Source organism: Bos mutus, chromosome X (genome assembly GCF_027580195.1).
Source record: "Bos mutus isolate GX-2022 chromosome X, NWIPB_WYAK_1.1, whole genome shotgun sequence".
Lineage (NCBI taxonomy): Eukaryota > Metazoa > Chordata > Mammalia > Artiodactyla > Bovidae > Bos > Bos mutus.
In genome coordinates, this window is record NC_091646.1 from 49,129,369 (window position 1) to 49,143,956 (window position 14,588).

The window sequence follows — 14,588 nt, forward strand, 5'->3', positions numbered from 1 at the left end:
TCACAGAAGCTCCTAGGATTCTTGCCTTCTAATTGGCTCATGCCAATTAGTGGGACTACTTAGTCACATCTAACATGTGTAGTTTATTGACAGACTTTCCTGCATAGCATTTTATCCAACTAAATTATTGAGTTTACCCAAGATCTCACTTGAATGTGGGGCCTATATATGACACCCATCCTGTCACTAACAGTCATTCTTCTTCCCATGGCACTGGAAAGATGTTAACATCATGCCTAAGCTTTCCACTTTTTCATTTTTAGCAAAAAGTGTTCCAAGAAAGTGGCCTCTAAAACCCAGTAAGAAAAAAAAAAGTGAATGAGATACTGCCACTGAGTTACTCCACCTGTGTTTACAAGGTTCTGAAGCAGGTTTGCTCTGACATGGGCATTTCATCAAAGGCCATGAGCATCATGAATTCTTCCCTTTACCACACACTCAAGTCTGTCTCAGACAAGGCCTTCTACCTGACCTATTGCACAAGGTGCTCAAATGTCAACCCCAGGGAGATCTAAATAGCGTTGTGCTTGCTGCTCATAAGGGCGGTTGATTATAGTGGGTCTGAGGACACCAAGGCTATCACCAAGTACATCAGCCACAAGCTAATTGCCCTCAGGAGGGTTTGAGTAGCAAACACTAAAAGTTTTTTTCAGATCCACATATTTCTTTAAAAATAGTAATAACTATAGCTCAGTTAAAGTTTGATCTATTTTATTTTTTGACCTTGTAGCATGATGCTTATTTTAAGATGTCATTCTTATAATGATCTAAATATTTTCTGATCTCAAGTTTAATATATCTAGTGAAATTTGTTCAGAAGAAAATAGTGGATTGCCTCCAATAATATTCCATTTTACTGCTTTACTAAAAAGGCAGTTCTGGTAGTTATTTTTCTAGGTAAGCCTTTAAGGAATTCTGCGAAGCCAAAGCTATTTTTCATAATGATGAATTGTTTTTTCACCCCCGTCCTTCCATGGGTATACAGTAGAATTTCCCAGGGTACCTTATGTGCCTGATGTGAATTCAGTCAAAAGCAAACAGAAAAAACCAGACATCTCAAGTTAATGATTTTATTGCTTATCTTTGTATGGGAAGATGCAAAAATCTGAGCTCACTGAAATTATTCCTTAGATATGCATCTTAACTATCTAGGGCCAGGATCCAGCAAACAGAATGTTTCATTTGTCTCCATCCTGAATTCCCCTCAGGGCACACCTGTGGGGGGAAGTTGCAAGTGGCTGATGGGTTGATGGCTGACAACATTTGTTGTTTACTGAAATGGCAGGCAGCATTTTTACTCTACACATTTTTCATATGAACTTGCATTTCATGTTTTCATGTAATTAGTTTGCCAGATTTAGAAAATAAAAATACACAATACCCAGTAAAATTTAAACTTCCAATAAACAATGAATAATTTTTTAGCATTGGTATGTTGCATGAAATATTTAGGCTAAATATTTTTGTTACTGAACCAAATTTGTACTCACCTTGCATACAATAAACCCAGTCTACTGACACCGACTTGTGGTAAAGGAAACTATGTTTATTGCAAAGTGTCAGACAGGAGTAGGAGGCAGCTAATATTCAAAATAATCAGAACTCCTCCTCGTTGGGTTTCAGGGAAGCATTTTTAAAGGTCAGGTGAGAGGGAGTGGGACTTGGGTGCGTGTTCAGCTTGTGCACAATTCTCTGATTTATTGACGGTGAGCTCACAGGGCAGCTTACGGGGGTTAACTTTGTCAGTCCTTTCAGGTTCCAGGAGGTCTGGGGATACATGCTCATGGTCATCAACTAGTTAACTTCTTCCATTTGGTGGAGTTTTAGCATCTGTAAAACAACTCAGATACTGAGTTATCTACATACTTCAGAGAGGAGCTAAAGATTCTGAGACTGCCATGTGACTGATGTGCTGTTTAAATTCTTACCAGTTCTGACCCAACTGCTGTTTTTATCTCTCCTTTCAATCATTCATTCTTGAGCCAGGTTACTGTGACTCGGGGGAAGTCTGGGAGACTACAGCTTTTCTACAAACAAGAGGCAAGCAGAGGCCATTGGGGTGGAGGTCTGTCCTCAAAAGGCCCCATGGGGTCCTGCTTGGTTACATTTTCAGTTGATCCAATTGCACTGTAAGTAGCTAGGGCTTTTTTTTTTTTTTTTTTGTCTTTCAATAGTCAAAGCTTTTTAAACATAACTTTTTAAATGCTTTGTATACTTTCAAATCATAATGCTAATGTAAATTTTTGTCATCACATTGACTCTAAAGTGATGACATTAGTAGCATTTCTCCAACAAATGTGATATTGGGCTTTTTTGAGATCTGTTTAAAATAACGTTTTTACATTTCTAAGCATCATAGGTAATATAAAAAACAGTAAACATTAACATATGCCCTTTTAGCAACATTTGAGAAATGAACATTTTTAATTTTTTAGTTTATTCAAATAAATTATGCTTCAGTTCAGTTGAGTTCAGTTGCTCAGTCGTGTCCGACTCTTTGCGACCCCATGAATCGCAGCACGCCAGGCCTCCCTGTCCATCACCAACTCCCGGAGTTCACTCAGTCTCATGTCCATCGAGTCAGTGATGCCATCCAGCCATCTCATCCTCTGTCGTCCCCTTTTCCTCCTGCCCCCAATCCCTCCCAGCCTCAGAGTCTTTTCCAATGAGTCAACTCTTTGCATGAGGTGGCCAAAGTACTGGAGTTTCAGCTTTAGCATCTTTCCTTTCCAAGAACACCCAGGACTGATCTCCTTCAGAATGGACTGGTTGGATCTCCTTGCGGTCCAAGGGACTCTCAAGAGTCTTCTCCATCACCACAGTTCAAAAGCATCAGTTCTTCAGTGCTCAGCTTTCTTCACAGTCCAACTCTCGCATCCATACATGACCACTGGAAAAACCATAGCCTTGGCTAGACGGACCTTTGTTGGCAAAGTAATGTCTCTGCTTTTCAATATGCTATCTAGGTTGGTCCTAACTTTTCTTCCAAAGAGTAAGCGTCTTTTAATTTCATGGCTGCAGTCAGCGTCTGCAGTGATTTTGGAGCCCAAAAAAATAAAGGCTGACACTGTTTCCACTCTTTCCCCATCTATTTCCCATGAAGTGATGGGACCGGATGCCATGATCTTCGTTTTCTGAATGTTGAGTTTTAAGGCAACTTTTTCACTCTCCTCTTTCACTTTCATCAAGAGGCTTTTTAGTTCCTCTTCACTTTCTGCCATAAGGGTGGTGTCATCTGCATATCTGAGGTTATTGATATTTCTCCTGGTAATCTTGATACCAGCTTGTGCTTCTTCCAGCCCAGTGTTTCTCATGATGTACTCTGCATATAAGTTAAATAAGCAGGGTGACAATATACAGCCTTGACGTACTCCTTGTCCTATTTTGGAGCCAGTCTGTTGTTCCATGTCCAGTTCTAACTGTTGCTTCCTGACCTGCATGGTTTCCCAATATTAAATCATCCTAGCATTCTTGGAATGAAATCCCTTATTAGGAGGCACTTGAAGAAATAGAGGTATACCGTGATTTGCTTGCTAACTGGCTGATGTCATTGAAGCCTGCCATATAATGAAAGGTGTCTTAGAAGTTGCAAGTTTACCTGAGATCTGCCATAGCTTTTTTTTCTGTAGGCAAACACTTTATATGTACTTAATCCTCACATCAGGCTTATGAGACAAATACTCTGATGTTTGGAGGCTATGTCATTGGCTGTGTACAGAGCTGCAATTGTCATACCCTCCCAGTGGACTGAGCTTTATATTATTATGACATGCCCTTGCCTGTCATAATAGGCATTATGACATGCTTTATGCTTTATCTCCATGTTTCTTGCCTCAGAGTGGACTTTGATATAAAAATCACACACCTATTCTCTGTTGGTTTGTGTTTTAAACGTTCCATTCTTTTCCACCCTTTACCTTCCACCTTTGTGTATCCTTGTTATTCATGTGTCCCTTGTAAGCAGCATAGAACTGAGTTTCGCATTTTGATTCACTCTGCTTATCTTTACTTTTATCTGGGGCATTTAGTCTGTTTACATTTACCATCTGAGCCACCAGGGAAGCCCAGTGGGAATTTTTTAGGACTTCAAGTCAGGGAGGCAACATCTCAGGTACCCCTGAGAAACTGCTCTTAGGAGGCAGGGCAGGGATTCAGGTTATACGAAGATTGTAGCAAAGCGGGCAGATAGTCTGACCATCAAAGATTATTGTTAATTAAGGACAACCAGATCTCTCAAGTAAAGGAATTTAGCATGGAGGTGATGGAATTCCAGCTGAGCTATTTCAAATCCTAAAAGATGATGCTGTGAAAGTGCTGCAATCAATATGCCAGCAAATTTAGAAAACAGAGAAGTGGCCACAGGACTGGAAAATGTCAGTTGTCATTCCAATCCCAAAGGAGGGCAATGCCAAAGAATGTTCAAACTACCACACAATTGCACACATGCCAGCAAAGTCATGCTCAAAGTCCTCCAAACTAGGCTTCAGCAGTACATGAACTGAGAACTACCAGATGTACAAGTTGGATTTAGAAAAGGCAGAGGAACCAGAGATCAAATTGCCAACATCCATTGGATCATAGAGAAAGCAAGAAAATTCCAGAAAAACATCTGCTTCATTGACTACACAAAAGCATTTAACTGTGTGGATCACAACAAACTGTGGAAAATTCTTAAAGAGATGGGAATACCAGACCACCTTACCTGCCTCCTGAGAAACTTGTATGCAGGTCAAGAAGCAACAGGTAGAACCAGACATGGAACAACGGACTGGTTCAGAAATGGGAAAGGAGTATGTCAAGGCTGTATATTGTCACCCTGCTTATTTAAAACTTAGGTGCAGAGTGCCATGTGTGCTTAGTCGCTCAGTCATGTCCGACTTTTTGTGACCCCATGGACAGGGATTCTCCGGGGAAGAATAATGGAGTGGGTTGCCGTGCCTTTCCCCAGGGGATCTTCCCAACGCAGGGATCAAACTCAGGTCTCCAGCATTGCAGGCCAATTCTTTACCATCTGAGCCACCAGGGAAGTCCAAGAATACTGGAGTGGTATCCCTTCTCCAGGGTATCATCCTGACCCAGCAATCAGACCAGAGTCTCCTGCCTTGCCAGCTGATTCTTTACCAGCTGAGCTACCAAGGTAGCAGAGTACATCATGCAAAATGACAGGCTGGATAAAGCACAAGCTGGAATCAGAATTGCCAGGGAACATGTCAATGACCTCAGATATGAAGATGACACCACCCTTATGGCAGAAAGCAAAGATGAACTAAAGAGACTCTTGATGAACGTGAAACAGGAGAGTGAAAAAGGTGGCTTAAAACTGAACATTCAAAAGACTAAGATCATGGCATCCATCCCCATAAATTCATGGCAAATAGGGAAACAGTGGAAACAGTGACAGATTTTATTTTCTTTGGCTCCGAAATCACTGTAGAAGGTGACTGCAGCTATGAAATTAAAAGACACTTGCACCTTGGAAGAAAAGCTATGACAAACTTAGACAGCGTATTAAAAAGCAGAGATATTATTTTTCCAACAAAGATCCATATAGTCAAAACTATGTTTTTTCCAGTAATCATGTATATGGATGTGAGAACTGGACCATAAAAAGAGGCTGAGCACTGAAGAATTGATGTTTTCAAACTGTAGTGCTGGAGAAGATTCTTGAGAGTCCCTGGAACTGCAAGAAGATCAAACCAGACTATCCTGAAGGATCCTGAATATTCATTGGAAGGACTGATACTGAAGTTGAAGCTCCAATACTTCAACTACCTGATGCGAAGAGCTGACTCATTTGAAAAGACCCTGATGCTGGGAAAGATTGAAGGCAGGAGGAGAAGAGGATGACAGAGGAGGAGATGGTTGCATGGCATCACCGAATCAATGGACATGAGTTTGAGCAAGCTCTGGGAGATGGTGAAAGACAGGAAACTTGGTGTGCTGCAGTCCATGGGGTTGCAAAGAGTCAGACATGACTGAGCGACTGAACAACAAATAAGTTTATGACAGCTTCCCTGGTGACTCAGTGGTAAAGAATCTGCCTGCCAGTGCAGATGAGGGTTCAATCCCTAGGTCAGAAAGATCCCCTGGAGAAGGAAATGGTAACCCACTCCGGTATTCTTGCCTGGGAAATTCCATGGACAGAGGAGCCTGGAGGGCTACAGTCCTTGGGTTGCAAAAAAAGAATCGGACATGACTTAGTGACTAAACAACAACAACAATGAGTTTATGAAATAAGGCTGTGATAAATTGAGGTCCCTCTTTTTATTGGCAGTCTCAGTCAGTCAGTCAGTTTAGTCGCTCAGTCATATCCTACTCTGCGACCCCACAGACTGCAGCACACCAGGCTTCCCTGTCTACAGGTATTAAATCACAGAGTAAAAAAGATTATCTCTCTTTTCCCATTTTGTAATACATATGCCCTAAAATTGTATTTTCCCCCAAATGTTACCTGATAAGATTTGTATTTATTCAAATTAGACTTAACATAATTTCAAGTTTGTTTGTTTTTAGATATTTTCTCACTTTATTTTCCATTTTCATCATATACTACATCTTACTTATATCTTACTTTATAATTTTCTCACCAAATCTGTTAATTCATTTCTTCTTTATACATTTTCAGAATATTCTGCTTCCATTTAATAGTGTTCCAAATAAGCTTAAGGTTGTTGTTTTTTTTTTTTTTTTTTTTGCAAATTAGAAAAGAAATACCAGCATTGAAATTTCCTAACAGAAAAATCTTTTGAGATTGCTTTGATTTTACAGATTTGTTTAGGGGTAAATTCACATGTGGATCTTCCTACCTAAAAAGGCTTGTTGCTGACTCTGCTCATACTTCCACTTGAAACCCCAAACAGATATATATTTTTCTTCATTATAGTTCATACACATCTTTCATTGAGTTAATCTCTAGTGTTTATTAAAGGATAATTTTTTAAAAACTAAAATCGTGATTCTCATACAATTATAAAATGAACATATCTTAAAGACTTTATTTTACTCATAATGAGGAAGTTCGGTAGGTGTTATAAGTTGTTCAAAAGAGTATCCAATACATAAATATATTTAAAAATGAGAAATATTAAAATAAATGTTGAAATGAAAACAAAACCAACTTTTTCACTGGAAAGGAGGATTGTCCTCTCCAGGATAAAACTCATTTTCATGTCTATTGGCAAAGGTTATTTTTTATTACTGTATGTTTTTACAGGGTTTTCAAATAGCTCCTATAGAATCAGAATAAAATAATGGAGAAATTGTACTATAGGCAATGGAGTTTTCCTTTGAACCATATTTTTCCCATATAGTCTCCTATTGCTGATAAAATAAATCTCAAAGAAAGATTATTCTTGATCACAAAATAAGGCTGGTCTCATTAGACCTGGTCTGATTATTTTTATAGGTGCAGGAAGAAATTTAATTTACCAGACAGGCTTCCTTTAGTTTGCTCTGCTAAAAGTTTCATAAGGATTCTCAAAATGCCCTTTTAAAAGCCTTTTATTATTTCCTTATCCTGAAGCTAGGAATCATATCCAAGAATCCCTCCCTACTGGATTTTATCTGCAGTACCTTTTAATTGGATGATTTCTTCTTTTCTTTGAGGCTTCCATGGTGTCTCAGATGGTTAAGAATCTGGCCACAATGTGAGAGACCTGGGTTCAATCCCTGGGTCAGGAAGATCTCCTGGAGAAGGGAATGGCTACCCACTCCAGTATTCTTGCCTAGAGAATTCCAGGTTGTAAAGAGTCAGACACGACTTGAGTGATTAACTCTTTTCTTGAGTGCACCAAAATATACCAAGGCAAGGCCACTTTTGTCCTAATAAAAGGAGAGAGCTATGGCTACATCCTCATTTTAACTTGATTGCTTCTATAAAGTGCTTATCTCCAAGTAATGTCACATTCTAAGGTACTGAAGGTTAGGACTCCAACATATTTGAAGGGAAGGGACAAAATCAACCCCTAACAAGGAGTGAGTATCAGATCCTGGATCATTAAATGTGAATGAGTTAAACAACCTGATGACACAGCCCATCTCCCTGATTTTTATATTTGAGAAAAACAAAACTTGTTAGTGGAAAACAAGGAATACAGACCCAGGTCTCTCGAACTTAAAATGAGTACTCTGGTGATACCATGCCATAGAACAATAGGAGAACATCTCTTTATCCTAGACCTGCAATGGATAGCTAAGGGACTAAGGGGTGGAAACTAGGATAGGGTGTTTAGGAAGAAAGCCTTGGTGCCAACCCCAGATTTCCCACTGATGAATCTTAGAAAAGGCAGTAGGATTTTAGAAAAGAGCTTCATAGCTCTGACTCTCACAGAGGAGATATCTTTATCCCATGGCAAAGTATCTATAGAAACCCACATCAGGCACACGCTTAGAATTGCCAGGTTCCTGACAAGGCAGATACCTGATAAATGACCCCTGTTTTGGAGGTTTGTATCAATAGACTTTGGTAAAAATAGCTACAAAAACAATATTGATTATGATGATTATTTAACTCAAGTTTCAGCTAATTTTTAGTTGGTCAAAATCTCTAAACAATAATAGTATCAATTCAGAGCCATTTTTTCCAGTTTGCCAAATCCAAAATCATAATTTGCCTCTATTTTTTTTCTAATAGTTTTATAGTTTTAGCTCTTACATTTAGATTGTTGATCCATTTTGAGTTAATTTTTGTATATGGTTCAGGGTAAAGGTCCAACTTTGTTATTTTGCATGTGGATAACCAGTTGTTCCAGTGCCGTTTGTTCAAGAGAATGTTCTTACCTCTTTGAATGCTCCTGCACTTTTAAAAAATCAATTGGACATAGATGTGTGGGTTTTTTTCTGAAATCTCAATTCTGTTCCATTGGTCTATATGTCTCTCATGTAATCAAAACCACACTGTTTTGATTACTGTAGCTGTGTAGTAAATTTTGAAATTGCAAAGTATGTGTCCTTAAACTTTATACTTTTTCAAGACTGTCCTCACTGTTCAGGGCCCTTTGCAATACCATATGAATTTGAGAATAGTCTCTTCCATTTCTGCAAAACAAATTATTGGGATTTGATAAAGATTGCATTGAACCTTTAGATTGCTTTCATAGTATTTTCACCATAGCAGTATTGTTTCTAATCCATGAACACACAATGTCTTCCCATTTATTTAGATCTTCTTTAATTTCATTCACAAATGTTTTATAGTTTTCAGTGTGCAAGTCTTTCCTCTCCTTGGTTAAATTTATTTCCATGGTTTGTTTTTTTGGATGCTATAATATTATGAATGAAACTGTTTTCTTAACTTCATTTTAGGATTGTTCATTGCTGATAGAAACACGATGGATTTTTGAGTGTACCTTGAAAATTTACTGGATTTGTTTATTAGCTCTAGTAGACTTTTTTTGGATGTTTTGCAGTTTTCTGCATATAGGTTCATGTTATCTGTGAGTATAGATAATTTCAGTCATGTCAGACTCTTTGCAACCCCATAGACTATATAGTCCATGGAATTCTCTAGGCCAGCATACTGAAGTGGGTAGCCGTTCCCTTCTCCAGGGTATCTTCCCAACCCAGGAATCGAACTGGGATCTCCTGCATTGCAGGAAGATTCTTTACCAACTGAGCTACCAGGGAAGCCCTGTGAGTATAGATAATTTCACTTTTTTTCTTTCCAATTTGGATGCCTTTTATTTATTTTTCTTGCTTAATTGCTCTGGCTAGAACTTCTACTGCAATATCCAATAGCAGTGATGAAAATGGGTGTACTTATCTTGTCCTGATCTTAGAGAGAAAGCTTGTATTCTTTCACCATTTATTATGATGTTAATTGTGTTATGAACTGTATTTAAATGTTAGGAATGATGTAAGGGAAGTATAGTCTCTCCCATGCTGTTAGTGAAATTTAAATATAAACATTTTAATGTTGTTCAGTCACCAAGTCATGTCCAACTCTCTGCAGCCCCATAAACTGCAGCATACCAGGTTTCTCTGTCCTTGACTATCTCCCTGAGTTTGGTCAAACTCATGTCCATTGAGTCAGTGATGCCATCCAACTATCTTATCTTCTGTCGCCCCCTTCTCCTCTCACCCTCAGTCATTTCAACATCAAGGCCTTATCCAGTGTATCGGCTCTCCACATCAGATGGCCAAAGTATTGGAGCTTCAGTTTCAGCATCAGTCCTTCCAATGAATATTCAGGGTTGATATCCTTTGGGATTGACTGGTTTGATTTTAATGCTTTCTATTGGCAAAAAATCTTAAAACATAAATAAGTGCATATACTTTGCCTGAAAAATTCAACTTTTAATCATTTATCTTCATGAAAAGGTGGACATAAGTGCAAAGAGTGTATTCATGTTTATGTCCGTAGTCCCTTGCTTTTCATTCTCTTTTTTTTAGGTGTTAGTGTGGTGGAATTATGAACCTCTTCCAATTTTACTATCATAAAAATATTTTTTAAATGCTCTTAGAGATGATGTTTTCAATACTGAAAGGAAAGCAACAGATAATAATAGTTTCTGTGTCTACAGTCACTAGCTTTCATTTCAAAGGCCTTGAGAATGCAGAATTCAGCCTTCTTAAGGCATGACACTGATAGTGGAGATTTTGGCAATGAGGACACCATCCAGGCAGACAGGTACTCTTTCTAGGACTTACATTTTGCCTGAAAGGAAGAATCAATTACTCTTGATTGCTGTAAGTTCTTCCTAATGCATCACTTAAATTAAGCAATGGATGTGGTGGTCATCCCTGGATAAGGAGTCAAGTGATGGGTTCAGGTATTTCTTAGGTACCTGACTTGCTATGTAAAACTTGCGTCACTTTTCTCATCTGTGAAAAGCATAGGTCCAAAATGGCTTTGGAAGGGCGTAGAAAAGTATTGATGGCAACAGGAACTTTCATACATAGCTGGTAGCAATACAAAATGGTACAGCCCCTTTGGAAGACAGTTTGGCAGTTTCTTAAAAAACTAAACATACTCTTACCATATGGTCCAGCAATCACGTTCCTTGATGTTTACCTCAAAGAGTTGAAAACTTTTATCTACAAAAATGAAAACTCTGCACAAGAATTTTTATAGCAGCTCTATTTATAATTCCCCAAACTTGGAAGCAACCAAGATGTCCCTCAGTAGGTGAATAGATAAACTGTGTACATTCAGACAATGAAATATTCTTTAGTGCTAAAAAGAAATGAGCTATCAAGCCACAAAAAGCCATAGAGGAAACTTAAATGCGTATTTCTAAGTGAAAGAAGCCAATCTAAAAGACTACTGTATGATTGCAACTATATGATGTTCTGAAAAAAGGTAAAACTGTGGAGATTTGCCACAAAGATCAGTGGCTTCCAGGGGTGTGTGTCAGGGGAAGAGATGAAAAGACAGAGCACACACATACACACACACTCACAAAGACAGAGCACAGAGGATTTTTAGGGCAGTGAAAATACTCTGTATGATATTATAATGATGGATATATGTCATTATACTTTTGTTCAAACCCACAGAATGTACAACACCAAGAGTGAGCCCTAATGTAAACTATGGACTTTGGGTGATTGTAAGTTAATGTAAGTTCATCCACTGTTTTAAAAAAAGCATTCTAGTGAGTAGTGTTAATAATGGGGTGCCTATGCATGTGTTGGGGTGCGGGTATACTTCTCTCTCAATTTTATTGTAAACTAAAACTGCTTTTAAAAAATCTTAAAAAAAAAAAAACAGTACAGATGTGAGCTGCAGAGCTCACACATGCAGCATGCAGACATGCCTAATAACCACTCTGTTCTGTTGATTTAAGTCAGAAAACCCTCTGTCCTTGGTCTCTATGAGGCATGCTTGAGAAATACCTATATTCATGATGAAAACCTTCCTGCTGCATTGTTTTTAACAGAATCTTCATGGAAGAATTGAAGGGGTTCTCAATCTTGTAGAGTTTATTTAAAGTCATATTCCTGGGCCCCATCACAGACCCTTTCAGATTATTTGAAGATTCTGCCAAGGATCCCAGATAATTCTGATGTGGCAAGACTTTCAGTATTTGAGAACCATTCATCTAAGCCATAGTCTTCATATGCTGGATTTGAATCCAGGCAGTTTGACTCTAGAGTACATGCTCTTAAACCGCTATACACTATTTCCTAAATTACCGAATGTCAGGAGCTTTTCATGGAAGACATGTTTCTTTAGAGATAAAAATGTGAGGCCTACCCACAGAGGTGGCAGATGTAAGACACAGATAAAGGGAAACCTGACTCCATCTCTTTATAAGAGCTAGCAGGATGTTTGCTCTTCCAGAATATTATCTCAGGTGTCTGGTTAAGAAAAAAAATCACTCAAAGTATTTTAGGTAGAGAGAGATTTAATGCAGAGAAGTGGTTACAGAGATGTTATAAAGGGTTATGTTCAGTTTCTCAGTCATGTCTGACTCTTTGCGACCCCATGGACTGTAGCCTGCCAGGCTCCTCTGTCCATGGGATTTCCCAGGCAAGAACACTGGAGTGCATAGCCATTTCCTTCTCCAGGGGATTTCCATTTCCAATCCAGGTATGTAACCAGGGTTTCCTACATTGCAGGTGGATTCTTTAGAGATTGAGCCAGGGCTTATTGTAGCAAAAAGGAGAAAGGGGTGTTACCCAGAAATAAGGAAGCTGTTCACACTCTGTTGTTGAGCTCTGAGTGTGGTGAGCTCTGGTATTTTTCTGTTGTTATTTTATCACAACATGTTTCACTATTTCATATTGTATAATTTCTGTACACTTATTAGCTTATTTCTGTTCTTTATTTGCTTCTCTCTGTTATCTATAAAAATTACCAAATTATTTGCTTAGTTCTCTGTTATCTATTCTCCACCTCCATCTACAGTAACAAGGATTCCATGAGGACAATGACTTTGTTTCATTCACTGCTGCATCCTCATGTTTAGAGATGACCTTGACACAGAGCAAGTTGTTATAATTTTGAATAAGTGATGAAAGTTGTAATAAAATTAATGTCTGCATTTCACAGCAAGTATGTCAACACAAATATTTCCTGTAACAATAAATAAATGATGTATACTCTTTATCTTGAGTGAAACCAGTGAACATATGAATCTTCTCTAGTATCCCTATCAGGGACTAACATAAACTAGTTAGATGTGTTAATTAAGAGAGTTCATTTCAAGAGACAGAAACCAACTTGAGCTGCTGTGGTCAGGATATATTCTCTCTGCTGACCCAGTTTTGAGAGGCTCAGCTCTCTGTAATCCAACTTCCAAGATTCAGAGCTAGAGCTCAGTCTTACCACTTTGCCAGTGTCCCCTTTGATCTGAGACTTGTCCTGAAGTCCCTGAGGAAACCCCTTTTTGTGACAACCAGATGGACAGAGGCAAAGGCATTGGCTGGACAGGGTACTGGATGCATATATGGTGCATTCCTGTGAAGACAGGCAGGACCTATGTTGCAGACCACGTGAGGTCTCCGGTCATGTGAAAACTAGAAAGCAGGTGGCAGGGATTCTGATCCATCTGATACTATTGCTGATGTGTGTGTGTGTGTGTGTGTGTGTGTGTGTGTGTGTTAGTCACTCAGTCGTGTCCGACTCTTTGCGACCCCATGGACTGTAGCCCACCAGGCTCCTCTTAATTTCGGACGTATGCAGCTTTAAGCAGCAGCTTGCGGCAAGCAGCAGAGAGCAGTAGCTGGAATCAGGGTCTTAGTTTCCCAGACCAGGACTCCTAACCACTGGGCCCCAAGAGCCATCAGTTATGGCTATGGTCCCTAGTCTTTGCCTGCCTAGTTAAGAGCAAATTCAGGTGGTAAAGTAAAAAGCTTATAGAAAAGTACTTGTGGAAAGGTGTACAGGAGAATTCAGAGAGTTGTACCTTTGGGAAATTTAAATCTTTTATAAAAGGGCAGTTGTCTTCCCTCAGGCCAATCATCTTGATTTGTTCCCCTCTTGGTTAATTTGTCTCAGGATCCTCCCCCTGGGGGCGCAGGCACACCTTAGCCAGTTCAGTTCAGTCACTCAGTCGTGTCCGACTCTTTGCAACCCCATGAATCGCAGCACGCCAGGCCTCCCTGTCCATCACCGTCTCCTGGAGTTCACTCAGACTCACATCCATCGAGTCAGTGATGCCATCCAGCCATCTCATCCTCTGTCGTCCCCTTTTCTTCCTGCCCCCAATCCCTCCCAGCATCAGTCTTTTCCAATGAGTCAACTCTTCACATGAGGTAACCAAAATACTGGAGTTTCAGCTTCAGCATCATTCCTTCCAAAGAACACCCAGGACTGATCTCTTTTAGAATGGACTGGTTGGATCTCCTTGCAGTCCAAGGGACTCTCAAAAGTCTTCTCCAACACCACAGTTCAAAAGTATCAATTCTTCGGCACTCAGCTTTCTTCACAGTCCAACTCTCGCATCCATACATAACCACTGGAAAAACCATAGCCTTGACTAGACGGACCTTTGTTGGCAAAGTAATGTCTCTGCTTTTCAATATGCTATCTAGGTTGGTCATAACTTTTCTTCCAAGGAGTAAGCATCTTTTAATTTCATGGCTGCAGTCACCATCTGCAGTGATTTTGGAGCCCCCAAAAATAAAGTCTGACACTGTTTCCA